A 26,804-nucleotide genomic window follows, 5' to 3' on the forward strand; every position below is an offset into this window, starting at 1 on the left:
AAGTCAGGGGGATTAAACTGAAAAATCTAGATTTTCCCAAGTTGCTGGCACTAACCTTCTTAACACTATAAGGAACAAGTCACCCTGCTAAACCATTTTTGATATACCCAGTACTACTATCTTGATATGTTTTTAATATTAAAAATAAAATGTAAAACCTCCTTAAATGAAGGAATAGAAAATACAGGGACAAGTTCTCTGTGCATTGGAATATCTATTTGTATTCCGGCAAATGCAATTTCTCTTTCTTCTGCCTGCTGTGTTTCAGATAAAAATCAAAATAAATCTGCAGTAATTAAATTAAGAACTTACACATGCTGGTTTTGGTTTGTTTTCATATAGGTTCTTTCCACACTAGGCACCTTTTCATATTTTGATTTTTCAGCTGAAATAATATGTACCACAAATGATGGTACCACCAAAACAGTGTTATGATACCACTATTCATACCTTCCCAACTACGTAAGTCCTGACCTGTAGTATCTATTCTTTTCTTTCAAGTACTGGGCTACTTGGGTTAAAAAAAAACAACAAAAACCACCTACATTATTTTGACATGACTGCAACTGCAGTTTTAAGATTTGGAAGAATATCTACCAGGGTTTAGGATGAGATCAGTCTCCTTACACAGAGTTTTATCTAAATCTCTGGATACAGAACTTTAGTATACTAAACCACCTGAAAACTATGTAACAATCTATATCCAAGAAAATCTCCAAATATTTTTTCTGGGAAGAGGGAAAGGAAGAGTTGCAGTAGAAGTCACTGCAACTAAAGCAAGATGTTTATAATATTAATTCTGATATTGTTGTTTCTTTTCTTAGCTGTTAAAAAAATCAAATTATCACTAAAAGGCACCGTTATGTGTAGTCTTAAGTGAAGTTGGACAGCAGTCTTTTAGTGATCACATGCCGTCGAGGAACACAGTGACTGCTGTGCTTGTCTGTCTCATTGCCCCAACTCTAGGATGCAGTGAGGCTCAGACAAGTGCACAAACATGCTCGGCACTTTGAGCAAAAGATCTTGAAACTACCATTGTGCTGCAAGCCTGTGGTAGCATTTAACCGGGAGAAGAGGCACCTTTGACTGCTTGTGCCAAAAATGATTTGAGTTTCTCTAAGGTCTTGGTATTTCTAGCCTTGCTGTTCACTGACAGCCAAGGACAGTTCAGTGCTGATTTCATTCTAAGTAAGGCAGCAAAGTGTTCAAACCCAAGGGTGTTCAAATAGTCTGGGAACTGCTGTTTGGTGTCACAGGCCTCCATTGTGCTGGAAAGCATTAACAGTCAAAAGATAAAAAGAATGGGATATGATCACTTCTGGAAGTATAAGTGCAACGTGTCAAGCAGAAGACATATATTTAATATTTTTTTGCCTTTTTGATGCTAGCAAAACACATCACAGAATGTACTCGCACAATGCTTCTGTTAGTAAAAGCACATACTATTCTATTTATAGATATAGTCTATAGTGATCAGCTTTATTTACTCAAAAAATGTTTTATCTGTAAAATTATGGCCTTGGAACAAACCCAAAAATATATTAATACTGTAAGTATCTCTGGTCTTCAGTCAGCATTAATCTTTTGAATTATTCATTTTATCTTTCCTGTTACTGATTCACTGGTTTATAGAAGATGTTGGAAGCAGTAAGAAACATCTCTACCACATCTGTGCTTTTGCTAGTCTAAACTCAGATAGATGATTAAGCTAATACATCAGTGATTTGTAAAATGAGACTTTAAAGATTGTAAAATAATTAGAATTGCATAGGAATACATTTATCTTAAAGGACAGAACTCTGGAATATTGCAAGAACCTGTCTACATGGTGAATTACTGAAGAAATTACATTGCCGGACTTCCATACCAACTTCTATTTATTTTTATTTTATGTACATAATTAAAGGAGAAATGACATGTCACTGCTTGATAGTTCAAGTTATTGCTAAGAAATGCTTTAATTCTATCTTTAAAAACAGTGGTTTGGTATTATAAGTAGGAACAAGGAGAGTGTACGATTCAAAGAGCAGGGTACATGTGCAGATGATTTACAGTACCAGACAATGTGAAAAATGTCACCTTTGCATTATGAATTTCCATTGATATCAAAAGGAGGTTTTGTTGCACAAAAGAATAAGGAATAAAGTATACTATTGCGTACTACCTCTGTAACTTACATGAACTCTGTAAACATATCTTGGAATCACTACAAAATATATTGCTAATGCATTTTTAGCCTGTGAAAGTTGGAATGAGGTTCCAGTGAGACAAGTTAATGAGAGACAAGAGTAATAATTTGTCAAGCTCTTTCTGACAATGGATAATTCAGTAGTTCCTACCCTACATTAAGCCATCTTGGCTAGGAGTAGTAAATACAGAATAAAAGTTTTACATTTATACACAGAACACAATGTAAAATTTAAACAAAGACTTTATGAAATTATGGGGGAGGGAGGAGGAAGGAAAAGAAAAAGCCTGTCAAACACAGCTAAGGCTTTGCTATTTGACATTTGAAAAGCTGGCTATTCCTCCTTATCCATCATTCATAGTTGTTGGGTCTAGCCTTTCACCAGTGTAAACCAGACTGAATGTTACCACAATCATTCTAATGAAGAAAGTTTCTATAACTAAGGAAGGTGAATACTGCTATTAGAAAGCTGATTTTGTTCTCGGGAGATTTGATGAACCTGTATATTTCCTCTCCAGTTAGTGTCTTTGTTTCCTTTTCATTCTTCAGATTCTTTCAAAATTTAAATCAGATTAATCAAAAGCTCAAGATGGACCAGAGCCCTGGTTGAAGAATCAAAGTTTAGCCACAGAAAGTAGACTCCAGAGCTGGGAAGCTGCAACCTGTGCACATTTTTTGAAACAAAACTTCATGGATGTCCAAGGGGGCCCACAGAAGAGGAGCCCAACAAAGGAATCGCTAGTTTCCACTGTCATAGCATAGCTGTTACCCCTTTTTATCGCAGCTTAAAAGTTTCTAGGACTGAATGCTCACAGACATCTAGCTTCAGGAGCTTACTGTAATGTGTTATTTATGTTTGTAAATTGCTTTCACAACCTTTAACGAAAGTGAAAAGGACAGTATTGTTGCAAAGTATTTTTCATTGATTGCCTGGAGATTCCCAGCAGTCAATCTGCTATTTCGCTATGGCAATATTAATAGAGAATCTCTGATATGAGAACCAGTAGAAACGAATGTTTAAGATCCTCAAAGCAAACCATCCACTGTATGGACGAGAAGCCTCAAGCATTTTAAATTGTACTGTATCTAAAATAGAAACTACTAAGCATGCTTTATCTTTTATAGCTTGTAAATCCAAATACATCTTGAAAATATGAATACCCCAAAGATGCATTATACAAATTATCCAGGAAACCACATTTCATCTTGAAGGCCTGTAATACTATCAAGGCTTGGCAATGGCTAGGAGCCATGTGTTGACATATATTGCATCTGCTTAAGGACTTCACTGCAGAACCCTTCCTTGATTGTACAAGCTAACAAGAATTTATAAAATAGCAACATAAGACATGGTTTATGAGAGTGATGTCTAATCACATACCTAGTACACTTAATAACACAGATAAATCAAATTCTTTCATCCATAGCATAAGGTTTGTTACTGTTCAATAAGAACAATAAGCTGTCCCATAAGCAAAACATGTTTTTCTGCATTTACAGTTCAAACTGCAAATATAATGAATCATAAAGCACAATCCTGCCAACCACATGTATGATAATGTTTTTTTCGGGTTAAAACACAAAAGCTATAGCCTGAAAGTAAATGTTCCTCCTGCTGCAAGACTGGCCCCTGATTTTGACATCAAATAGCATCTTACAAAGAAACAGAATATATGTACTATGAGGAAGAGGAAGATGTTCAGAGCACACTAGGAGGAAGGCAGTCTGACTTTCTGAACAAAATCCTGGGACAATTCCTTGGATTCACAGACTTTCCATGTGGAGCCTCCTGTGTTTAAAAGGTGCAGGTTCTGACTGAAATACTTCTTCAAACTTGGCACATTAATTAGTTCTTTTTCTATTGTAAAATCTGTGAGAGAAGCTTATGAAATGGCCTTCCCTTAAGGCATTTTAAAAATCCCTTTTTTCTGCAAAACCATGTATTTTTACTGAACTGCTAGGAACGTAGTTCTCTTTCAGAATTCTATTTTCCTATTAACGTTAGTTGTTGGGCTAAAGAAACCCCTGATGTCAGTCAACAGGTTAAAAATTACTGGGGGATACAGACACACAGACATCCTACTCACTCATATACATTATTGTAACCATATAAAGCCTTATTTTCATTAGAAACCACAACAAAACTCTATTTTCAGCATCCGTAGGGGTCCCAATTAAACTGCATACGCAGTTAGCACATTACTCATTTTAAGCACCAATCCAGTGTAAAATTATTTTTTTTAATGTCATCCACACTTATCATGATAAGGTAATTATGCTTATAAGAAGCTAATAATTTCTAGGATTATCTGTTTTAAGTTGTTAAGATACCTCAATAACAGGTTTTTGAAGAAGCACAAAGGTTTTGAAGGTGGAAATGTTATTTTTTATTAAACAAGAAAATATCAGAGAATCTTTAAAGCATTAAATTTGAGATATCTATCTATTGAAAAAAGCTTTGAAATGCAATTTATAAGGCACTGAAAGGAAGTTGAAGAGCTACAGATGAATCAAGTATGCTTTTTAAAAATACTATTAAGAGTAGTTAATTTAAAGTTTAATATTTTAAGATAGAATTAGTTACTAACAGGGTCCATGTAAGCAATTCATCTTGCTTTCATAAGCAATGCTAGGAAGTAAGTTTTATTAAATTATAGAAATGTTTTACATCTCATCACCTCTTCCAGTCTGAGAGACCAATGCAATAAGTTCTGTACTGTAGATCCTCAACAAATGGATTATTCAGTCAAATTCTCTAACATTAAATGTCAGTCAAAATGGTGTCCTGTAAATGTCCCCAGCTTTGAGCAGAAATTGTGCCCTAGATGGGCACTCTAGAACACAACTGTGCTGTAAGACACAGCTGCAGTGAGGTGGGATTCAGAAACCACAAAGTTATTTGGCAGCCCTCAAGGATTTACATAGCATATCCAACAATCTAGCATCTAAGAGTCATTCTGATAGCAAGTGTAGAAAATATTTTAGGAACGTTTGTAGCAGTCAGCTATGTATATTGTCAACTCTGGACCTGGAGGGACAACTCTCCCTCAGCAATACAAGCTTTAAAAGCATACCTAATAAACCCCGTTTTACTTATTGCTGACAACTCCCACCAGCTATTTTCTGCATGGCCTATGGCTCTCCATGGTCTGATGACACATTCAACACTACTTCCCAGCTACTTAAAAATACCCTTTATACAGCTAGAACAGCAAAATAATAAACAGGTTTTTTGCAAAACACTAGATAAGATGCTTGCTTAACAGTCCCAAACGAAATACATGATATTGTGCGTGCAGCTTTCTAGCCTGCTGGTTTCCATATTAGGGGCTTGAGGTGAAAGGATATTCAGGAGCCATTGAGCCAGGTCTGCACCAGCTAATATTAGTTTGAACCTGACCCTTGGCAGAAATCCGAGATGCAGGAAAAAATGAATGAATGGGAAAAATAAGAACTGACATCCCAATATTCTCCTTTGGTGAATGTCAGCAGTGACTGCAGAGGTGGCCACTGCATGCTGTACTTTTACAACTCAAAAAAGGCTCATATTTTTCACACCATGTCTGTCTTACATCTTTATCCCATTGAGGCTAAATCACCGTACTACTCTTCTCTGTCACCTCTAGTTATGCCTGCCTTGTTGTATATTATTGCAATCCTGAGTGACACAGCAAAAGTCAGTTCCAGGTATTAGAAAGATCTATTATCGACAAAAAAGGATAGCATAGCCCCAAGTGCTGAAACGGATTCTGTTTTTGATACAGTATCCCTATATTGCATTATGCATATTCATAAATCTGTACTGACCCAAAACAGAATTTTAAATAACTTCAGAAATGTTAATTATATTAATCAGTTCAGCATCAAGATGTCAAACAATCTTCCAAAGGACTCCACAGAACAGAGAGATGCATGTAGCAATTCCAGAACTCCTATTCCTATCAGTCATTTGTATCCTGCGACTACATCAAAAGTAAATCTCTTAACCACAAACAAGAAACCCTTATTGTAAGCAAGAACATCACAGTAGTTACATATCTCTTAGAATTAAGACGCCCAACAAAACATTTACTGCTCGGCAAATAATTTTTTAATGTCATTGATCCTGGATATTTTTTTTAAAGCTACTTTCTGTTCCTTTGACATATGTGCTATGCTGCATTTCATTACTTTCTCTTCTTACCTCGTTCTTCTTTTGTTTTAGATAAGTGATGAGGCTTTCGGAAAAGATTAAGTACTGGCAGGCAAAGCAATGGCCCAAACACTGTTTTAATTGGAACCTCAAATCCTGTGGAAAAAATAAGAAATTAAGCCATTAATAATTAAATTTTACTAGCAGAGTTCATGTATCCTATTTCAGGCAGCTTTTACCATACTTCTTCATACTTGATTTCAACAGGTGTACAATCAAATCAATCAGGTTAGTCAAATCAAATTAAAAATAAAATTATTACTACAAGATTTGAGTGAGGTGTGCATAGCTGCTAAGAAGCACTAATGAGAGTAGTTCTCATCTAAAGAAGCAGCCCACTGATTACTAGTAGTAAGTCAGAATTTACTTGATTAAGCCTTAAGTCCAAAAAATGGTTTTTTTTTTCTGTAAAATCTGAAAATATTCCCATTGCTGTATAACATCTATAGCATTGTTTTCTTACCCTGCTACAATACACTCCTTGCCCCATGAGTGCTTGACAGAGTACAACCATTACATAGCAATATGACTCAAATGCAACTAAGACATAATGCTAAACAATTCAAGCTTCAAGACAAAAGATAGTGAAAGAAATTTCATTTCTCTTGAGATTGGCAAAGGCTCTAAACATAAACACCTCCATAAAAGAAAACCATAAAAGCAATTTTTTAGAGAGTCAGAGGTTATATGTTGTAGTATTGGGCAAGCAGCAACCAAATAACCATCAAAATAAAACAACTGAGCATATCAGTAACTTGCTTATTTCTGAAAATAAAACATTCTTGCATCAGGAATTTTTATTCAGACATACATTACAAAATCCCAGACACCTCACAGAATATCTCTAAATTTTTTCTGAGAATTTCACTCTGTATTTTAAAAGCCCATAGGACCAGATTCTTATAGATAGCGAACAGCATTAATACAATTGTTTCAATGGACTAGCAGTAACTTCCACAAGTAACTGATCTGACTAACAGAGTTGAAATTTTCTGAGTTCTCAAAGCTGTATAGGGGAGGAGGCTGTGTTTCATTTCCCTACTTCACTATTACCGTACAGCAAGTATATGTAAGTTTAATTTGAGATTACAATCAAATTTATGTACCATGACTTCAGTCGTACTAAGCCACTGGAATTCGAATAGACATTTTGTAGTAGGCAACTAGTTACCAATAAGTGTGTTCAATTACATCTATTGCTGTTATTTAATGCAGCAAATCTATCTAAAGCCCATGTAGAAGGCAACATTTGGAACCACTGTAAGACCATATATTTACAAAAGCTCCTTTCATAATGATAGTTTGGATGGATAATGAATTTATTTTTTATTGTTTGTTAATTGAAGGCTGCAGGATACTATGGGGGTTTTAAAGACTAAGCTGATATTTATGACTACAACGGGAGGCAATATTTTTTATTAAACTTTCTTTTCTGGAGAATGAATTTGCTGAAATGTTTGTCTGAACATTCTCTCAGGCGTTTCTTAGGATGGAAAATGGAAAACCTAAGCTCAAGTCTCTAGTTTGTCAAACATTGGAGAAACCTTAAAATCTTTCCCTAAATAACATTTTTGTTTCTGAATTCTGCTCAGGACCTAATCCACGTAACTGCAAGCAACAGCAAAGCTTTGGTCCACAGTCAGATCATCTAGCCTATAGTTTCCTTTCAAGAATTGATTAGCGAAAGGCACAGCTATATGTATGTGACAGTCTGCTTACTGCTTGCAAAACTGCTTGAGATGGAAAACAGAGCCAGTTTCGTTGCATGGCGTAGAGACCGTGCCAACAAAACCTGCAAGGACAAGATTAGATACTCTCTGCATCATACCCATCTGCCCCATTATATCCTTCCAGAAATCAGGAGCCAGGAGATCTCGGCACAGACGCAGAAAAGAGGCTGTGCTTGAGCCGATGCAGACCAAGCAGGGCTGAGGTGGCATGGTTAATAACCTTTGCATTCAAGCAAATCTGAGCACAGGCATTCATATATGTGTCTGCGCCGTGCTCCCCAGAATTTCTAGTTGTTCCTGTGTTATGAAGATCTTTTCCACTGCCCAGGTATGTCCACCTTCCACCAACCTGCTAGATAACAGTGCAGACAGGTGTTGTCAGTTTATTAGGTGCAGAGGCAGGTGTTACAGGTACTAGATGAAGGCTGGCATGAGTACTGGGAATTAATTTCAGCTTAGATAGAACTGGAACCCGAGAAGAGGCAGCCTATGCTGTCAGCTTCAAAGCAAAAGTCCTAACATACAGATAATGACATACTTGTGGATTTCCAATGTACTACAGACAGGAAGCAACTAATGCTCGACACTGGCAATTCAGCCTTAGAAATTTTTAGAGGTTTATATGACTGGTTTTTCTCCTGAAATTCAGAAATGAGCTTGAGGGGAAAACAGGCTATTTCTTCCTGAAAACAATTCTTGGTCCAAATATCACTCTTTCACTTATTTCTCCATCAATAAATAATTTTAAATACAACCACTGGGCTTCTCTGTGTACATTTAAAAAATGTCTTGCAAAGCACAAGCTCTCCAAGCAGCAATGCTCCTTTTAGCACAAAGCAACATTTAAGTCAGTCATTCAATACACGGCCATTCAAAGACATTACTAAAGTTTCACAGGAGGCAATTTTAGAGCCTGGTGTTCTAAATGAGATCCAGATATTAAGTCCCTGCCTAATTTTTAAAAATGTATTTATTCGCCTATGGAGCTATAAAAATAACAAATACAAAAATAACGACAACTACAATAGCCATCATTATAGTTTTGTAGCAAAGCCTGCCAGAAACAAAAAAGGACAATATCTTATCCTGAGCAGTAAAAGCAGGACAAATTAGCTGGTAGGCCTCCTCTGGAAATACGTGAACCTGTAGGGCATTCAGATTTTGTGCTGTATGTGAGACACAAGAACACTCTGGTCAGGATCCATGAGAACAGTAGTTGAAAAAAAATCAAAATTGTTGAATAGCTTGACTATAAATACACTAATTGATGCTTCAGGTGTAGAAAATTCAATAAAGTGGTGAAGTATACAGTGCAACAAATCTCACAATGGTCTTCAGATTAATTCACATTCACAGAAATACCATAAAGGTAACTTTAAGAGAGGGGAATAAACTCTATCTGACGAAGAAACTCAGTAATTTTTTATAGAGTAACTCCATTGCTTGATTTACTGCCAAGCATGTTCTTTACTTCTCTAGCTGTTGTTTTGCAACCACAAAATTTTTCAGCTTTTGAAAGAGAGCCACACCTCACCAAATTGCAATTTTGAATTATGATATTAAATTTCTTACAGGTTTACCCTGCCATGATAAATAGGTGGAGTAATGGAGTGGAAAAAAGAAAAGAAATGACAGCATCTCCTCCACAGCATGTGTTTGTGTAAGAATATACTTGAAAGAAAGAGTACGTGAGAGCTTGACATGTCCTTGGGGTATGATTAAAAGCTTGTGAAATAAAATAATTCAAAAAAGACAGCTCTGACTTTAACCACCACTGGGGACAAGAGATCTTTCACTTAAGACATGTCAGTCATTCACAGGTATAGCTAAAATCATACAGAAGACATATTTTAAAACCTGGTGATTTAGATAGAAACCCCAAACCAGGGAGACTCTGCGGGCAACATAAAAATGTCACGAAGTTTAACCAGAGTTTCATTTTTTGTAATAATAGTACCAAATCTTAAAAATGAACCCACTTTATAATGGTAACATTAAATGATAAATAAAAGTACAAATTAGGGGAAAATAATTCAGGAGGAGACAGACAAAACCCCATGTAGAATATGATTATTCACTAAAGAAGAAATCTTCTCCGCCAGGCTGTTTTCTAACTAATGCCACATCTGGGCCATACTAACTCAGTTGTGTATCAAAGGTCTGAGTTTATTTAAAGCTAATGAGATTTGTAACCTAGACTATTTTATGTTTTATGTAACACTGTCTTTTAAGTGGGCATATTTCATTACAGATATTCTACTCTTTCTATAAGCTTCACAGTCTGTTCCACTTTCGTGAATTCCCTTTATTTCCTTTCTGACAGTGCTACAATTAACCACCTATAGAGATACAAAGCTATCTGTAACTGACATTATTTATATATATATATAAAACCACAATTTACTTGAGCTCTCATCTCATCCAAAGTTATCTTCAATAATTTCTTAAAAAAAAAGAAAAAGAAAAATAATGAGATTGACCCAAGCATGAGACCATAGTATCTGGAATGCAAAACATCTCGTTATGTGAACAGCAGAACTGATGAAGTCTGGTTCAGAGTCTAATTTTTTCTTCTGCATGGATGCTTTGGCACCTAAGCAGTTCAGGACTGAAGGTAAAATTTTCCATGTGCAAACACCGATCATGTTTCTCTCCTGTGTGCACTAGATGGTGTCTAATAAAGAGCATATTCACACTACTGCCTCAATGGGAGCATACATAAAAGCTGCTGATAGGGGCTCATCCACTGAACCCTTGGCTATTGACAACTAACGACTCTGAGGACTGTCAGTTTGCAAGAGCATACTGTCTTCCAGACCTCTATCTCTCTGTGAAATGTGTTTCAAAATAGTTTCAAAAGTTACCAGGGGAAAACCAGATAGATGTAAGGCATAAATCTTGTTTCCTTAGCAAAAAAGACCAAAAATATATTGCACCTTAGACATTTTCTAACTGGAATAAATAAACTAATAGACCAATCAGAAAACCGCATTAAAACTGCATACAATGTTAGAATGTGCTTAGTTGTGACAGTGAAGTCCTAATCCACTTGAATTTAAAAAAAGTTTAGATGTGGACTTTAGCACAGTTAAGAGTTTTGCCCTGATTCTATGTGTCCAAATATTCAGCAGACAGAATAGCATTGGCTTTTAGACACAGAATATCAGTGGGACCTACAATTCTAAATAATTCAAACTCTTTTGAAAAAATTCCACCTTTTCGAGACTCATCCCTGTGCTCAATGAAATTGCTGAGAGCAAGGAGACTTTGTTTCTTTCTGGAGGAGAGGTGTGATGTCCAGATTATTCAAGTGCTCACTGTTAATGCCAATGCAGCTTAGGTTATCAATATTAAGATACTGTGAATGGAACACTCCTGCTACTCCTCAATAGGAAGGATGCGATAGGGCTTAAATTTGAAGCAAAGGTCCCAGATGTTTTACCTTAATATTAAAATATTAATCTTCTTACATAACAAATTCTGCAGCATATTTCATGTTATTTATTCTCAGAGTGATACTTACTGTTTCTATAAGCCAACTCCTAGCTTCCATTTAACAACTGCTAGGTATTTTTTTTCTTGAATTGCTTAAATAAATACAAAAGAAAACAGGAGAGTTGTCACATGTTTCCTTTTGTATGTTTGTATCTTTTGAAATTAGATATAACAGTGCTTCTGTGTTAATAAAAAAAAACATTAGCAATAGACTAAAGTGATTAGGACATAGTCTTTTTGTCTTTACCAAACACGAGTGTCAGCTGAGACTGTACATAGTAGTTCAAATTGCATTCTCTAGTGTGGAAAGTGTCATAATTTTGACAAGCCTGAATATGCATGGCTCCTGACAGAAATGAAAACTGCAAATAAAGGCTTTCTCCAGCTTAAGAAAAGTGTTTACAGACAAGAAATTTAACACTAATAAAACAGTTAAAACTCTGAAGGCATTTTTCTAACTCACAAATTCTTGATTTGCTACACATTCTCCTCTTGCATCCTCTTTCTTGAAAGACCTAACTTAATTTGTTCCAAAATCTTCTACACCCTGTTTTAGCCCATAATAGATCTTCAGACTCGGTTTAAGGCACATTGTCATTGTGCTTAAGGATCTTGCCTTTCCTAGTGCCACACTATTAAAATTTTCTATTGATTCTCCAGCCTAAATCAAAAAAGACAAGCCAGCCTCTGTAGCTCTCAGAGCAGTCTCCATATTCAGGATGCTTATTCCTGAACAAACATAGCTTTGGGGTTTTGGACACCAATCCCTTTTCTGCTAACATATTAAAGTCTGGCTGAAAGCCTGCTGCATGGCGCTCCGATTACTACAGAAAAAGTACTGCTCTTTTCTCTTTCTATTTGTGCTCTCTTCCCTTCAAACTGCTCATATACTTCTACCTTAGAAACATTTCCAATCTTATTACCATCAATAAATAAATTGCTTTCAATAATAATAATTTAATTCAAATTTTGCTTAGGCTGCTTCTGAAAAGTAGATCTCCAACAAATAAATGGAATTTATTCGTTAGTTATCCCACTCACTCTGTTATTTGCTGTTATGACAATCTAAACACACAGTTATGCCAGTCCCTACCCAAAAGGTCTCAGCAATACCATGTAATTACTTAGTTAAGCTTCTAATTCATTTGTTGTTAGTTTTGTTCCTTTGAAATTTCCTCATTAATTTATTGCAGTGAGCTGTGTTTGCACAGCAAAAGAGAAAAATACAAGCTCTTTATTGCATTCTTTTAATACCCCTTTTATCTTTAAACTAGCTAATTAGCATATTAATTAACTAGATATAGTATTCACAATCCTACAATTAACTGTGGGTACCACATTCTACTGATTTAGTGTAGCAACATTTGTACCTACATCAAAATAACATCTTCACTTTGCTCCTTTTATGCCAAGTATTTAAAAATTAAAACTACTACTGTAACATATCTTGTTAACAATAAGTAACCAAGTGAACTTTTTGTACTTTGTCAAAACTTTCCAGTCCCAACAAATAAATACACAAGGCTTATTAATTACCTGAGAAATTAATCCCCATTGACCCCATATATTAAATGCTTATTGCTTTTCTATTTTTACCATCAAATCCTCTATTTGTCTTTTTCAGACCTAACTGCTTTTCTTGCCAACTCCCCAAATTCCAATAGAACTAAAACCTTTATATACCAGTAACAACTTTGAATGAGGAAAACCCCAACTTATAAAGTAAATGAGCAAAAACTTTCTCAGCTGTGACTCAAACGGCTGCTGAGGGACATTTGGGGCATTACCAGAAGCCTGTTGAGAGCACCCACCACTACTGCCTACGTCTGGTTGCTGTCCTGCTCCTGTTCTTAGAGTTATACCTGGTACAGCTTAGTTACACCAGGAAACCTACCCATGCTGAAATTTTTACCCTTCTAAACCATGTTACTGAAATGTGAAAGCAAGGCAGTGCTTTCCGTAAGAACAAGAACCACATGCGTCTCCTGACTTAACAGCTGAAAACAAAATGTGTTCAAGCTTCCAATGACTGCTGTTTTCAAATATTCTGTGGTTCACACTTGAGATACTGGACATCAATGTACAGATGTGAGTACAGGAGAAGAGAGGAGAAAATACGCAAACCCTCATACTGTCTCCTGGCATTACCCTGCCAAAGAATCATCTCCAGCAAGTTGCCCGATAGGTTTCCAAGACCTGACTAGCAAAAAGAAAGCATCCAATGCAGATATACAACATTTCTGGTCTGTTAATCAGAACAGGCTGTCCTTGAGCTCCAGTGATTTTTGCAAAGTGCCTGCATAGTAGCTGTACCATGAGAATCTTGCTGATCTGGACAAAGGACAATCACTGTATGTCAAGAAGCACAGCGACTGTAATATCGGTTAGCCTTTTCAGAGGCTGTGTAAAAAAGATGAGCATAGCTAAAGCTTCATCCCAAACCGTGCCTTCCAAAATGGCCTAGCTGGGAATGGACACTCCAACTGCAGGTATTTCAGGACAAACTATTACAGTAAGAAATTCATCATAGAAAAAAATCTGGATTGCAATGAAATTAAAATATTTTGCACTTGTGGTGTTAATACACTGCAATTTGGTCCACAATGGTGAAAACATGTCAGCCAAAAAAAGCCTGATGACAGTTTCAGTATAAGTGCCTACATTCACCAAGTAAGATTCATCTAATGGAGTAATAACATTACACTTTCTGTAGCTGAGCAGTTTACAACACAAAGAACTCATTTAAATGCAACATTCCGGTAATGCCCTCATAAAACTATGGTAGCTGAGATCTAAGTTTTCACGTGAATTGAAAGGGACACAAATATTTATAGTGCAAGTCTGATAGCCTGAATACAAAACGTGTATCTAAATTGTTATGTACTGACTTCAATAAGGATATTGCAAGACTGAGGACTATATGGTTGACCACACTGGAGGGACAGCACTTCTACACTCCAATTGTTCCTAATAGTTTCCAAAACATAAAAAGCCCTGTTCCTGTGTGGCGTAATAAACATCAGCCCCGTCTGCAGTATTCCTTTCCTTCCCCTGTCCTATAACTCTCCTCAGGTCTTCCAGACTTGGGCAAAAATCCAAAGCAATTTAAAAAATGAAAAGATAAAATACAGGCTACCCACTTATCATATTTCTCATTGCAATGGCTTATTGATATTAACAGGTGTTTATGAAGTCACATATACAAGATGACAGTATTTCAAGCTGGCTGTGGCCTTGTGGGAATGTACATAATGTACATTATGTTTTTTTATTTGAGAAATCTAGCAGACCTGGACATTTTATATTCAGTTTCATATAGACATTGAGGTATTGGGTGATTTACAGTGTGTATGCTTTGCATTTGTTTGAAATATCTCTGACAAGTAGATATTTTTGAATTAGTGATCTAAAGATTTTTTTGATGATATAATTATGAGCTGGAGGCTGAATTTTTAGAAGTGAATTTGGTGGTAGATTTGCAATTCAAAGAAGTTACTTAAATTAACAAAAATGCCCTAAAAGAACAGCTGTCTACCTGACTGATCCAAGAAAATGAACACTGAAAATAAACAGCTGCCCTGTAGAAGACTATGTGATAAAACTAATCACTCTTTGCATAATGTATTTATTTTCCCCTGTGCTTATTACAGACTTGGTGAACTTTCAAAGCTATAAATATTTAAATGTAACAGACATTCCAGGCATGTGAGTTCAAATTAAAGTAGAATTTCAGTAGCCTGACTACAGCAAGTCCAGATCTCAAAGAAATCAGTTCTGATTGTTACATAACACTCCAAATAACTTTTATTAAAAAAAAAAATGTTACACCAACAAATCCTTTTTAAAAGCACCTTTCTGGTAAAATCTGTATGTTTTAAACAATACAAAGCTCAGTGTCTGGACAAAGGCTACGGTTCTACTAACATCATCACAACAACATACAGAGAGCAAAAGAACAGTAAAATTTTAGTTACTAGGGCAAGTATCCCCAGATGCTACACTTTATCATAGAGCCTCCAAAATCAAGTCACTAAAGTTAACCAAGTAACAACAATATCCATCAGCTGAGATGTCTCAGCAACATCTTTTTCACTTCCAAAAAGCTACATGAAAGCACAGACAGAACTAGGGATGCCTCAAAGTAATTTCAAACTAAAGCTCAGACTAAAGGATTAGCTTCAGGTGCAGGTATTCTCATAGCCACAAGGACTCTGCAGTCATGGCTTAGAAGAGGACAGCACGTGGAGTCCCGGTTGTGAAAAAATTGTGTGCTGTGTGACAAATGAAATAAAGCATTTGAAAACAAATCAATTTCCCTCCTATCATGTCTATGTATGGAAGGAAGGTGGGATGTCCTTTCCTTCAGGCCTCTATTCCATTCCAGCAATTGTCAGTGGCTTCTACCATTGAAATATTCCACAGACCATGCTGCTCTCTCCCCCATTCCCTGAGCAGTGGATCCTCCTGGGACAGTCCCAAACCAATGCCAACAAATTCAGTTATGGCAAAAGGCACAAGATATAACATCCAAAACAGAGCTAAGCCAACTATCCATCACTAGCCTTGCTTTCCAGGCAGAAAGTATAGCTTGGTCTGATTTATGAAAAACTCCATTGTGTCTTGAGTGCCTTTTTTTGGAGAGCATTTTTTGGGATGTTGCCACAGGCACTGAAGCAACCAGAAAGCTGTGATGGCTGCAGATACGTTCTCTGCACTGAAGTACCATCCGTACCCTTTACAGTCTCAACCATCCCAACAGTCTCTACAGTATGCAGGGCATTCTTCTAAAAGCCTTTCAGGCCTCCAATGTCCTGTCAGCCCTGCTGCCATGTTGCACAATCTGCGAAACAACCACATTTTTTGTTTTCAAGAATGGAACAAGTTCTCCTCTCTCCAGGTGCTCAGTCTCACCCAGTAGCAAAGATGAGGGAAACAGGCCTGATACTCAGACTGCTTTTCTAAGTGTGATGCACAGTCCCTACAGAGTCAACTGAACAATTGTGTCATTTGTCAGACTTAGCATTTTACTTGTATCCCTCTACAGGTCTTTATCAGAACTGCTCACAAACAGCTGCTAGATTCACTGGGCAGAAAGGCCATGATAAGCAAATATATAAATATTACTGTACTTTAAACTGGACAGTCTCAGTTTATGCTAACTTATTAAGGTGAAGATCTGCTTATTATCATCAGTCCATTGCCTCTTTCAAATCCATCCATTAAAAAGCAATTGTAGTTGTCACTTGCCCAGATGCATAGAAGGAAGATGCGAGGAGCAGTATTCCTTTGATTCTGCCATGAGGAGACGTACTTTCAGACTAACCCCTATAAAAAGTGAGGAAGCTAAGTAGAGATGTTTCAATCAGTCAGCAGAGGTAGCAGCCTGGAAAGCAGAGCACACAACGCACCTTACAACAGTTTTGCCCTTGAGGACTCTAACAGACATTTGTCTTTCTGAGGCTTGTATTCTTCCCTTTACCCCTTCAAGAGCATGCTGAGAAGATCCAGTTCCTGCTAAGGTCAAGAGAAGACTTTCCACTGATTTTTACAAGAGCTGGAGATTGCGGTGTGGGCCCTCAATGAGGTCAGCATTTTTTATTTTTTTTATTTTTTTTCTAATTCAGAAATTGCCTTACACAGACTGTCTGGAAAAATGTAAAGAAGATTAAGAGCAATATTATGAACTAGCTTAACCTAAAAAGAATATATTTATTCTAAAAGGTCTCAGCACACTCAGATGTAATACATGTTATGAATATTCAGTACAGCTCCCCCCCAGTAGCCATTCTTCGCAAGACTATTTTTACTAAAAGCCATTTTGATGTGGCGTATAGAAAAGATAAGACTTTTTACATGAAATAGGATTCACTGGAAATACTTTCTAATGAAAGTTTTATACTATGTAAGCTAGCCTGCCTGCACTCCTTTGCCTCATCCTCCATTTGCTGCTACAATACATTCTACCCTACAGCATCTTAAAAGAAAAACCGATATGGTCATTTTTGAGCCTATGTATATGAATATGCTGTTACAAACTGGAGGTGACCCAGGAATTTCTTGAGAGTAAAACATTTAAATTGCATAGCCTCACTGCGCCATCAAATTTGTTACACATTCTTTAAAATTAATAACACAAATAGATCTTAGAAGATCACTAATAAACAAGCACAAGAGAAAGGAATTTTAAATAGCTCACGTTAATTGTGTTTATCTCAGTGTGAAGCCATGTCAAAAAGCCTGCAGCAAATGTATTTTGTTAAAAGTACCACTTGCGCAGCAGGCATTAAACATTAGAAAGGAAGCTTGTCATTAGTAGGCTACAACTGAAAAGGCTACTAAAACTCAAGTGAATAATTAATATGGTATCTTAAAAATGTGAGATGGAGAACTAAACCTGTTTAACACAGTACATTATTTTAATGCTATTTTTCATTATGTAATTCCATTAGTAATGTCCCAGCTTACGTAATCTTAGAGAGAACCAAAAGGCAGGCATGTGAAGGCACACCTTCAGTGTGGGAAATCTCCACTGTCCTCCCCCCAACTTCTGGGGCTCCTGTGTTTTACTTGTGTACTTATCCAAATGGAGCTGATAATTTTGGTTATTTTCTCAGGTTATTTGTATGGTTAATAAAGTATAAAAGACGAGGTTTGTTGGGGGGGTGGGGTTGTTTGTTTGTTTTGGTTTTTTTGGTTTTTTTTAATTTAAATTCATTGTGGTGTTTGGGGTCCCTGGTATTTCTGCAGATATGATTTCAGGCTGCACCTAAGCCAGTTTAACACTGAGCTGACACTGAAAGGGGCAATTCTGCTCTTCCTTGCCAATTCACATCTGACAGAGTTGAGTCACTTGGCTTAGAAATGACATGTGGTGCTCTTCCAGAATTATTTTTCCATTGGATCAGCCACACTAACAATACAGGAAAAAGGGAAGCATGAGGAGCACCAAGGTGCAAAGTAGAAAGCAAGTGGTGATTGTTGACACTAATATGCCATTGAATTAGTTTCCTTTAACATGGTGTGAAATCACCAAATCTGCTGGTTTAAAGAGAAGGGCTGAAATCTGGAAAACACCAGGGTCTACCAATAAGTGCATGTACAGAATATCTCAGCAAAAGAAATGAGGTACATACTCTATAATCTATTCAAGTTTTGTTTGCTTTTGTAATTCATTCATAATCCTTCACCATGAACAGGCAATACACAGATACAATGGAACATTTTTTGCTGTTGGTCTTTTAAATCTGACAGAGAATAAGAAAGAGGAGAAATATAAGACTTCCCTTAGCAACACAGCTATGATGGGAAATTGTGTTACATTAAAACATGAGCAGGCTCTCACCTCAGCAGGCTATACTCTCCACCACCAGCTGCATGGGTCAGTGCACACATTCACCTACCATGCTGAGAAAAGAACTTCTGGGAGTTTGGAAATGATTTTGTTTGTTTTATTTTTTTTTTTCCTTACAGAAGTTTATTCTCATTCTACTGATTACTTTTAGTTACAAAAACATTCTGAAAAGACAACAGAAGCCCAAACACTCAAACCTAACGAATCCCTGTAGTTGAAAAGAAGGTACCAAAGGTTATGTCCTCTGATACTATCGAAGTTTACAAAGAAAAAGCTTTATAAAATAAATATTTTATTCAGAAATGTTATATCTCTAATGGATCTGGTATTATTCCAAGTCTTTTTTGTAATGTATTTTGTTCCTATCTTCAGAGAGGATGGGATGGGATGAGATGAAATGAAATAACATGAGGAAACTCATATTTGTGACAGCAGAATAAAAAATGCCTTGGTATCAAACAAGAGTAGCTCATTTATGTCCAGATTACTTGGGAAACAATGAGACAGGGAGAGAGTAACTAATACTGATGCATACCTTCACTGTTGCCAGAGATCAAATGTGCTGTTCAGCACGTCTAAGATGAAAGTGTTTTGACAGTCCAACATGACTTTCTGCTGGTGGTCCAGACGACTAGATCTGATATCAATGAGATGCTCTGAGAGTCCAGCAATCCTTCCTCAAGCTAAAGGTCATCTACTTAGTACAGGTGTCCTAGGGAGCAAAGGAAAGGAATGCACTCCTTCCCAAACTTCAGCTTTTTACAGACTGAAATGTTGCTCAGGCTGTTTAAACAACAGTAGAAGGCACTCTATGTGTCAGTCATTCGAGGTTTGATGAAATATAGCAGGCTTCTAAATGTAAGCCAAAATTATCCTATAAACCCGAGTTTATTCTAAATAAGCCATAAGCCTAAGGGAAAAAAAAAAAAAAAAAAAAAAAAAAAGAGTTTGAAAATAGCACATCCTTTCACTCCCCGTTTTAGGCAGCCTGGCACCTTTACCCACAATGGGCGCTCAGACAAGAACAACATATGTGCACAACCACAAGCCAGGTAATAGCCCCCCCTGCAGCCCTCTCTCTGCTGAACAAAGCTTAAGGTCTTTCATTTTACTTATAAAATCTTAAAGTCTAGGTTCCTGCCTATTTGAGAAATCATATTCTCCATAAAATACGATATCAAGGAAAGTATTCAAGCCTGAAAGCCCTTTCAAGTTTAAGAGACTAATGGCAAGATACTATCCATCATACAACTCAGGATCACAATGTGTTCCTTCTCTCTACTTCAGTGAAAAAAATACAAAGTTCCTGGTCATATAGGACAACACTGATTTCCTCAGAAAATGGGGGATGATGACCAGCTACATTCAGCTTAAAGGATAGACAGGAGCTAAACGAGCCAATTACAAGATAGAATTGAACTGCAGGAAATTGTGTTATTCGATATTTCAGTCCAAAATTGAACTTAAATAAACAACTGAATAGTTCCTCAACTAAAGCAGCTTCCAGAAAGTTCTCTAGGCAAGTTGTCCTGAAAGCTTTGACACAGCCCATATTCACTGGATTGACTGCTTCTGTGGCAGCGACGTGGGGCTGGCTCTGGGGAAGACCTACCAGGCAGATTGCTCCATGGGCAAGGAAGCATTTGTTCAGGCTCCTCTAGAAATCTGCATAGTCAAACCAAATTTTTTGGAATTAAACAAATATAATCTCCTATCTATCTCTAGCTGGCAAATCATTTTAGTTTGGTTGCTTAGGTGGAATTTCATACTGTTAGTCACTGAACAAGATTTTTTTTTTTTCTCCTAGTAACTTCAAATTTTTAGGAAGGTGTGCTTGGATTTGTTTGTGGTTTTTGGTTTTTTTGTTGGTTTGTTTTTTTTTTTTTTTACTTTTTTCTTTTAAAACACAAATCCAAAAAAAATTATTACATTAAAATGAGGGAGAGGCATCAGACTGCACAAAACTGTCTGACAGAATCAAAGAATAAAGGAGACAGAGGTAAGGATTTTTTTGCTTAGCCCTTTCTCACAGCTTAAGTAACTCCTAATATTAGTTACTATTCAAATACTGTTTCTGCTTTCAGAGTCCACACAGCCAAAGACAGCGCTATTAAAAAACCTCTAACTCTGGCTATCTACTGCCATTTTATAAAAAAAGAAAAGAAAAAAGAAGGAAAAAAAAAAAAGTTTGTCATATCCACCTGTCACTCTGCTATCCCACGCCCCTCTGTTTTATATATGAATAGCAGTATTTTCAACTACAATAAACTCTTGAAGTACTTCAGTTTTTCAGCCTTCTTGAGCAGCTTTATCAATCACTGACTTTTAAAGGGAGGATCCCAAACTTTGATATAAATGTTATAAGGTTGATGGATTTAGCCAATAATAAATAAAACTAGTACATTCTTGCAGCAAGGATGCAGTCAGTGTTGTGTGAAATGAGGTGGTCTCTCTATTCTGAGTTGGTTTAGGAGACTGAGAAACATGCAGCCATTGTTTTGAGCACAGTCAAGGCCCACTTAACATCAATATTTAGAAATACATAAATAAATTCCAATAAGACCAAGATTTTACTGAAGAGACAGGGTAATTGCCCATTTATTTGATATTTAGGGTGTAAGCTTTTACCTTTAGCATGATTTGCAGAAGTACTTGAGTGAAACTGGAACGGTATTTTCATCAATGTTATCTCAAAAAAGTACATAGCATACTAACGCTGAAGACATTTAAGAGATTTCTGTCCCACTTTTGATTTCTTTGAAGCTTAAATTTGACACAAGTGTGACTACAGACTACTCGGCACTGACGGCAACTTCATCTGTGTTTATCTTTGTTGTCGATAACTAAAGTAGCCCGTATCACACCACTAGAGAACTGTGGGTTCTTTGGTAGTTGACAAATACCACATCTCATGGACAACGTGAGCAAGGGATGAAACTTTATGACAGAAATTCAGTAGTCAGACAATTTATTCTCACTTCATGGAGTCCAATTTTCCTTCTTATTGTGTTAACTCAATGGCTTCTATTACAGTGCTTTATGCCATCCTGCAGTGTCAGATGGACTCCCTGTGCTCGTGTGGGAATTGGTTGCAACGGGATAAAGTTTAAGTCTCTTCCTTCAATTAACAGTTAAGCACAAGGAAGAAAATCACTACAGGCATCAGGTCTCTAAATACAGGCATGTTTTGCACTAATCAGCTTCTTTTTCATTTTATTAATGATTAATATGGAGGTAGAGATTTTGTGTGTCATATCTTTCAAACAGTGAGGTTCTGACCTACTTTGCTGCTACAATAAGGACAATATTTCATCTACAGATCACTGCAATAAGAACATTCCTTTTACCACAATTTTTTGGAGGCCATAGTGACAGTCTTAAGTGCAAGAAAATAATTTTTTGGTAAGGAAATGGAAGAATATTTTTAAAAATCTCAACTTTGAGAAAATATCCCCAAGAGACGTTATGAAAGCTAGAATAAGTCATCATGTAACATAACTTACCCAAATACTTAATTGCCTAAAACAGGTAGAAAAAGCTAAGACCAGACAGATGCATTGACACCTTTCTTGACAAATTCATAACCTTATGGTTCCCAAAACTTGAATGTTCAATAACATTTCATTAGTATACTCCAGTATATTTATTACTATGCATTATTAATACAGATATGTGCCTAGGAGATGTACAGTTTGTAATTATTTTTCCTTTCAAAACATAATAGCTTCACACTGGGCTTGTTGCAGCCACAATATTTCATCTCTGAATGCTCCTTCAAACATTCTGGGGCTGTGACAGAAATTTGTATTTGAACAGAAAAGCTGTCAAGAAGGTGCTGTGGTGCTATCCATCACATTTTTAATCCTGACCATACTTAGATGTTAGTGAAGCTATCTGTCCACGACACTAAACAAAGCCTGAAATTATGCCTTCTGTTCTTACACATCAAAGCTACAAAGTTAGACTGAATTCAATAGGCCTGCATTACACTATTAATTTCCTATTAGTTCTCAGCTGTGCAAAATCCAGCCACAGTGTCACTGTGGTTCAGACATTCGACCTTGATTTCAGCATCAAAAAATGGAGCCTGTCACTTCTCATAATTTTACAAAAGATTTTACAAAGGTAAATCCTTTCTCATCCTGTCATCCTTTTATGTTTTTAATGAGTTTGCTCACTAACAGTGCAGAATCTTAATTTCACATTCAGAAATGTTAACAGTTACTATAACTTTAAGCATCTGAAGTAGCTGCTCAATTAATGTGTAATTTATACATTTATACCTAATTTTACAAAAAGCAATGACATTTAGCGTTTTGATTTTCTTTCTTTTTCTCTCCCTCACATTTACATTTTACATTCCCAAGGAAAAAGTTGCAGTTAAAAACTGAACTGAAGATTCTAAAAAAAAAAATAATCTTTAATCAGAAACACATTATGTAGTATAATATGATTCCTTAGCAGTTAAAATCTAACATTTGTAAAAACAAATGGCACGCACTTGACAGGCAAATTACACATGGATTACCATTTGTTAAAATTTCACCACAGAAAATAGTTTAACTGTTGTGGATATGAGCCAAGATCAGCCTGACAAGTACTTTACATGAAAGATTAGCATATTCTCTTCCAGAGGTTTATGCTTAATTTAGATGCATCGACTTTTTGCCACCATTCCTGACCTTTATGTCTAATCAAAGTCCCTTTGAATCCAAATCCCCAACCTTTTATCTCTCCTGACAGCTTTTAATTTGAAGGCTTGTAATAAAGTCTATTAAAATTCAAAATGTATCAGAGTTTAAAGCTTGGTTCACTTTGCTGGATTTTCAGATATGAAATTTCAAATGGACTGATTACAGAAACTCCAGACTTTTCATTTCAAGCTTTACACCAGGCTAAAAAAGCCCTTTGGAAGGGGAAATCAATCTAGATTTTTAGTTATAATGCACAAAGATTACCTATGTGGCATAACTAGAAGTAATGAATACCTATAAGTAGCATCGTACATAGATAGTGGGTAAGTCAGGGCTGAAGTTACTTCTGTGGTAGTGCTATATCTGTGGTTAATTTTATAGTGCCATTTCATCCAAGGCAGCGGGAGTCTCCACACACTATGAATTCAGTGCAATGGCCTCCAAGTAAACAGCCAGTGCCACCGCATGCAGCCGTTATGCAAGGTCACCAAGGCGCCACATCCAACCCTGTTGCTTGCAGCCTGCCAGGCTACACGGTGCCAACGCCAAGCGGCACCTCCATAGCCAAACCTCCCCTGAAGGAAAGCCAGGCTTCTTCCTGCGGGTCACTTGTCAGTTCGCAGATTAAGGCCATCACCTTTTCCATCTTAATTAAGACAATTGTGTTTAAAACAGTCAGGTATTTGGGAGCTATACATTACAAAATTGCTGAAACTTATGATTCAAAGATCTTTTTCTTTTTTTCTTTCTTAAAACCTCCTCCTGTCCGTATATGGTGTTCCTCACTTGGAATTTTCTATTCTCTCACAGTAACATGTACAAATCAAAACATTATATATATATGATTACTGCACATAATCCTACTGTTTCATCAGGCAGGTACTATCAGAAAAGGAGCTACAGAGACAAAAAAAGGGATTAAAAAGTAGCCTAAAATAAGTTGATGTTAAGATTCTTTAAAGAGAAATACGTATCTGAAGTCTACAATGAAATGTGAACACAGGTGAGATTTCTTATTTTCATATGGGTATCAGTTATAGAATTATGTAAAAAAAACAACACACACCTGTATACTTCTCTCCCTATAAAGGGCACAGGTTAGTCCACACGGGCCCAGAGATCCCTCTATACTGATCTCATGGCAAGGTAAGGGATTGACTTCCTTTAGTCCAGAGGACAAAAAAAAAAACCAACAAGAACAAACAAACAAACAAGACCAAAAAAAAAAAAAAAGAGAGATTTTGGCATGAATGGAGTTAAAACCAGTTGACAGCCAGTCACAAGCCTTGTTCCCCAGGCTTGGTATCAGGGCCAGACCTGTTTAATGTCTTTATCGATGAGCTGGATGAGGGCACTGAGCGCACCCCCAGCCGGTCTGCGGAGGACACCAGGCTGGGGCAGTGCTGCCCTGCTGGGGGGCAGGAGGCCCTGCAGGGGGTCTGGGCAGGCCGGGCGAGGGGCCCAGGCCGGTTGTGTGAGGTTCAACCCGGCTCCGTGCCGGGCCCTGCCCGTGGGGCACAACAGCCCCAGGCAGCGCTGCAGGCTGGGGCAGGGGGCTGGGAAGGTGCCCGGCGGGAAAGGGGCTGGGGGGGCTGGCTGGGCCGGCTGGGCAGGAGCCAGCCCTGTGCCCGGGTGGCCACGGGGGCCAGCAGCAGCCTGGCTGGTGTCAGGAACAGTGTGGCCAGCAGGGCCAGGGCAGTGCCCGTCCCCCTGTGCTGGGCCCTGCTGCGGCCGCCCCTCGAGCCCTGGGGGCAGGTTTGGGCCCCTCAGCCCCAGGCAGACCCTGAGGGGCTGGAGCGTGTCCAGAGCCGGGCAGGGGCTGGGGCAGGGGCAGGGGCACAAGGCTCACGGGGCTGGGGGGGGGGGGGGTGTGCGGCTGGGGGAGCTCAGCCTGGAGAAAAGGAGGCTCGGGGGGCATCTGATGGCTCCCCACAGCTCCCTGACAAGGGGGTGTAGGCAGGGGGGGTCGGTCCCTTCTCCCAGGTAACAAGTGACAGGACAAGAGGAAATGGCCTCAAGTGGCGCCAGGGGAGGTTTAGATTGGATATTAGGAAAAATGTCTTCACCAAAAGGGTGGTGGAAGCCCTGGGACAGGCTGCCCAGGGAGGTGGTGGAGTCACCATCCCTAGACATGCTCAACAGACCCCTAGATGTGGTGCTTAGGGACATGGGCTTAGTGGTGGCCTTGGCAGTGTTGGGTTAACGGTTGGACATGATGATCTCAAAGGTCTTTTCCAACCTAAAGGATTCTATTCTTTGTAATATACACAGTATTTAAAACTCTTTAATTTTTTACAGCACTATTTCTATATACAACATTCTTTAGCTGCCACAGAGCACAACTGGATTTAAACCATGACTTTTCCAATGATACTGTAGTTTAATCCTTTACAGCTGCTTTTAATCTATTACAAAAAGGCAAAACTTCCCACATCTAATTAACTTATTCTTTGATTCCAGGCCAGCGAATTATGCATCTCACCCTCAGCTCACAGAAATGAAAATGCCAGATGACACAAGGAACTTCTGAAACATCAAATCTAGGACACCAGTTCGAAGGATGCATTGGGGAACCCAGAAAGGTTATTTGCAAAATTAGCCTAGATAAATATGCAAGAGAGTAATGTCTGCACTCATTTCTTGGTACTGAAGTCACTAGGAGGTTGCAGGTGCAGGTGTAGCTAGGCTGCAGTAATGCACATTTCTCTTTCTTTTATTTCCTCCTGTTGTTCATTTCACACATTCCCCTTTATGACTTCCTCCTTTCCAGAGGCTAATAACTAAAATAAGCTGAATGTCTTCCGTTGCTTCAGCTGCTTTCAAAATACTATCAGAAGCTTTCCAAACAGTGCCTGCAGGCAGATGTTTGTCATGTCTCAATGCCATTTTCTGGCACTCTAGTGAAGTATGTTGGAAATGTACTCAATTTTAGCCCAAGTTCAGAACCAACTGAGCTGTTTCATCCTGAAACAGCTGTTGTATCATCCATAGAGTTTAACAAGTACAAATTGGTTTATATAACTTATATACTGATTTCTTGACAGTAGCTTTGTTTTGGCCTCATTAAAGACTTATTTATAGCAGTAGTGAATGTATAATTAACAAGAACCTATATGCGTTACCCTACATCCTTGACCAACAACATGAAAGAGAG

At 37.6% G+C, this 26,804-nt stretch overlaps 1 protein-coding gene across 2 annotated transcripts in view; it reads right to left on the minus strand.

The window, feature by feature from the left end:
• The window catches only part of TENM1 (teneurin transmembrane protein 1), a 571,145-nt gene that overhangs the window by 521,925 nt on the left and 22,416 nt on the right, over positions 1-26,804 (minus strand). Inside the window, exon 2 of one of the 2 annotated variants that reach the window (XM_080365640.1) lies at positions 6,372-6,476. The gene's annotated coding sequence lies outside the window, so the exon portion shown is untranslated. Of the gene's footprint in view, positions 1-6,371; positions 25,472-26,804 lie in introns of those variants that run through there. The other variant, XM_080365639.1, reaches the window with a different exon arrangement.

This window comes from Falco punctatus (genome assembly GCF_963210335.1).
Source record: "Falco punctatus genome assembly, chromosome: 15".
Lineage (NCBI taxonomy): Eukaryota > Metazoa > Chordata > Aves > Falconiformes > Falconidae > Falco > Falco punctatus.